Source organism: Rosa rugosa, chromosome 4 (assembly GCF_958449725.1).
Source record: "Rosa rugosa chromosome 4, drRosRugo1.1, whole genome shotgun sequence".
NCBI lineage: Eukaryota > Viridiplantae > Streptophyta > Magnoliopsida > Rosales > Rosaceae > Rosa > Rosa rugosa.
In genome coordinates this window covers 4,514,854-4,518,663 of record NC_084823.1, presented here as the reverse complement: position 1 = coordinate 4,518,663, position 3,810 = coordinate 4,514,854, and the positions used below count along the sequence as shown (strand labels likewise).

Below are 3,810 nucleotides of genomic sequence, written 5' to 3'. Positions count from 1 at the left end.
GGCTTCGTGCAGATAACGTGTTTTAGGGAAAAGGGATACAGAGAACAGCAGAAAGAATTTGGGAGAATGAGTTGTGCTTTCATTGATTATAGGGGCCTCTTTATATAGAGGATTACAAGAAAAGAATCAGAGTCTTACAAGAAAACATAATCGTACAATGATTAGGATATCTACGAAGATATATGTAAAACTAACCCTATTATAACTTGGACAAGTCGTAGAGTTTGAGCCAGACACATAAATTAGATGTCCTTAAATAATTTTAACCTTATATTGTAAAATCGATAAATTAAGGGTAAAAAATAATCATTGAATATCTATATATAAATTAAGAATAAATTCTGCTTACTACCCTGTACTTTCAAGGGTTCATCAGTTCAGGCACTTCTAATTTAATCAGAAAAGTCCTTGCATTCTCCAATTTTATCAAATCGATCCAATCCGTCACAACTCCATCAATTTTCGGGGAAAATTTCCAAACTACCCATTTGCATTCACAACACTGACACGTCGGCGGGTTGTCTAGTGATGGGAGTTTGGGAATTTTCCCTGTGAGAAGGTCCCACGTCAGCATTTTAACAGCGAAAATTGATAGAATAGTGACGGATTGGATCGATTTGATGAAATTGGAGAGTGCAAGGACTTTTCTGATTAAATTAGAAGTGCAGGGACTAAACTGATGAACCCTTGAAAGTACAAGGTAGTAAGTAGAATTTAATCCTATAAATTATAAGGGAGAGTTTTTAATGAGGACTGTAACACCCCAAGCTGCACCTCACCAGCTTAAGCTCATTACAGTGCCGCGAGTCTCTAAAACATAAACCGAACGCTCGGCTTACAACCTAGAGAGCCGCTAGGCATTTTATTTGAAAAACTTTTTGTATAAACACAGCGGAAGCTACAAATATTTCTGAGGTGAAAATCCTTGAGTTGCTAAAAATCATTTCATTCGTCCAGAACTTGAATGAATGTTCACACAAAGGATACGAACTTTAAGGAATGAGAACTAAAATTGACACAAGCTAACTATCTCAACAAGTTTTGGAACACAAAGTTCAAGAAAAAGAATGTAGAACAAAGTCCAAACAATGGTTTACTGGACTTATTCCGCACACTCAGCTCCGTCCGCTTTTGTCCAGTCACCAATGCACAGTACCTGCATCCACACTGTTGTAGGGGTGAGCTTTCATCCTCACTACTCAACAGGAACTCTACCTCGACTAGATTGAAAAACCAAATAATAAATCTTTAGGGCCCCAGTATGAAAACATGCTTAAACCAAATATTTCAATCAACGACAAACTTTTTAATAATGCTTTCTAACTCGACAATCGATGCAGGATACTTAAATAAACACGCGCGCTGAATCTTACCCGATGGTCGGTCCCATAGACCCACTACACGACCTTACCTCAAATAATTTATCAACCAGGTAAGCGTAGCGAGAGAGTCCGCTACCTAGCTACACACACAGAGTCAGGTCGTCATTGCGATCGCTCACTGTCCGACTGGTGTAGCTAACCCTCCGGAGGTTTAGGGGATCGAACCCAGGGAAGTCAGTACCCCCTTCGCTCTCAAGCCATCACATTTCTCGCACGGTTTGGTTAGTATGTATTGCATTTTAACTTAACCAAACCATACCAACTAACATGCATCATTTAATAACAATATATAAGAAAAGCACTAACTGAGGAGAGTCCTGAATCCCTACCTGGAATCTGATCCTTTCTCTCACGTACTCCGAGAGTCGCGAACCTTCCGTTCCTTGGGTAATTAGAGTCCTAAGTTCCGACATTTCGATAGTCAATATCTCATTGAACTAATTATTGAAATCTCAACGATTACAAATCGTACAATCAAGTGTTCCTGGTTTGACTAGGAGTTGACCAATTTGACCATTGTTTGACCGACATTTCTTAGTTTGACCCATTTGACCACGTTTGACCAATCGAGACAGGTTCGACAATCAACTTAAATCATTAAACATTCACTTGAAATTACGATATCGACAAAACATATATTGAGTGCACCAGATTTATTAAGGCCACCCAATATATATTAATTATTTTCTCTCTACTTATCATCACTTTCAACCTATACACAAGCGATGGAGAAAATTATCTCAATTTCGTTAACAAACGATCTCAATTCGTTCAACACTCAACTTTACTTCTATTTCAAGTTTCGTTGTATAGCAATTCCAATAGAATTACTATGGACACCCATACTTTCCAATTTCTACACAAGGTGGTCCAAAACTACTAAGGACACCCAAGCTTGACCATTTTTCAATTATTCCACTACCATTTCAAATAACCTGCCTTAGCAACACCAACAAGGCAATAACTTGCAAAACCAGAACAAACTTAAAGCACCAAACTACACAACCTCATCAATTCAAATCAAGTGACAACCAACCCACTCTGCACATGCAAACAACGTCGCATAGCCACCACAAGTTCTCAACTTTCAGGGATTAACAAATTTGATAGAACCATTGAATTTACCTTCGTCCTATCTAGTTTACCCACTGGAATTCAAACTTCCTCGCAGCGGCTTCCTGATTGAAACTCAACGATGAGCTGATCCTTCTTTCTCGTCATTTTTCGAATTTGACGAACTCTGGGTATATAGACAAGACTAGGAATTAGTTTCTAACTCACAACACCAAATCGAAGAGAAGAGGTTACCAGAAAAATCGAAACTGCCACCACAGATGGTGGCCACGTTCTGCAGAACGTACCCAACACTGTCAACGTAGCCCGACCACCTATTTCAGCTCAACCTTCCACGTTTCGGGTTCCAGAACGATGATGACAGTCAGAGAACGAGTTGAGGACACCCAGACGCGTCGGAGAAGTCGCCGGTGTCCAAGAACACGGCTGCCCGAGACCAAACCCGGAAACCAAGTCAATTAAACCCGATCAAATTCAAAAAATAATTGGACGGGCTTGTAGAGCATGACGAGGAGATGATGTTTCATACCACAAGTAGCCAAAATGGTGGTCGGAATCGCCGGGAATTGAGAGCTCGCCGGAGAGGTCCCGGAGCTTCCAGTCGTCGAGTCCCCTTCTCCGTTCAGTGCATGGACGATCAAAGGCTACAGGGAGTTAGGCGACAGCGAGACGAAGACGTGGGTACCCGCGCGCCGTCGTGGGGTGGCCGGACGTGGAAGTTCCGGCCGGGTCGCTTCGTCGGGTCGCGCTGCGTCTCGGGTCAGAGCTCCCAGCTCTCGCTCTCTCTATCTCTCTCGATCCTTCTGGCGTTCCCACAATCAAAAATCATATATATAGATTGAGTATAGATTGATCCAATTAGCGATGGACGGCCATGATCAAGCGGTGGATGGAATAAACGGCTCAGATCGCACCGCATTCTTCCTATTTCTTTAATTCATTTTCTAAAATCCCACAACTCTGAAAAATCGCTATAAATAGCTCGGGTATTCGGAAAATTCCCCAAAAATTTCCACGAACTCGTCGTGTCGTGTACTTTATTATCCAACTCCTACATTGAGGATTTCACTTTGTAAAAATTTCTGAAAATACTCTCGAGCACTGTGACATTTATCGAAATCGTAAAATAATTTCTCGACGATCTCCACTAAGCTCGATACATTTTTCCTGGGCTCACAAGGACCACTAAAATGAAGACTCCACAAGAACTTTCTAATCAACCGTTTGGGAGATGCACTTTTCGATTACATCACCACAAATGAACCATTAAATGTTTATGTATGCATGAGCAAATCATTTATGAAATTTTTTTTTTCAAATTGCTAATCATTAAGGTATTGAATTAGATCAAATC

The 3,810-nt window shown here is 40.8% G+C and overlaps 2 long non-coding RNA genes across 2 annotated transcripts; both read right to left on the bottom strand.

The window, feature by feature from the left end:
• Window positions 1–930: 930 nt before the first annotated feature.
• Window positions 931–1,783, bottom strand: LOC133746030 (uncharacterized). The gene is made up of 2 exons (XR_009863911.1): window positions 1,712–1,783; window positions 931–1,167 (listed from the first exon to the last, which is right to left on the bottom strand). It is a non-coding gene; the product is annotated as an uncharacterized LOC133746030 (long non-coding RNA).
• Window positions 1,784–1,819: 36 nt separating this feature from the next.
• LOC133746029 (uncharacterized) lies at window positions 1,820–3,269 on the bottom strand. The gene is made up of 3 exons (XR_009863910.1): window positions 2,986–3,269; window positions 2,744–2,882; window positions 1,820–2,622 (listed from the first exon to the last, which is right to left on the bottom strand). It is a non-coding gene; the product is annotated as an uncharacterized LOC133746029 (long non-coding RNA).
• Between the last annotated feature and the right edge of the window lie 541 nt (window positions 3,270–3,810).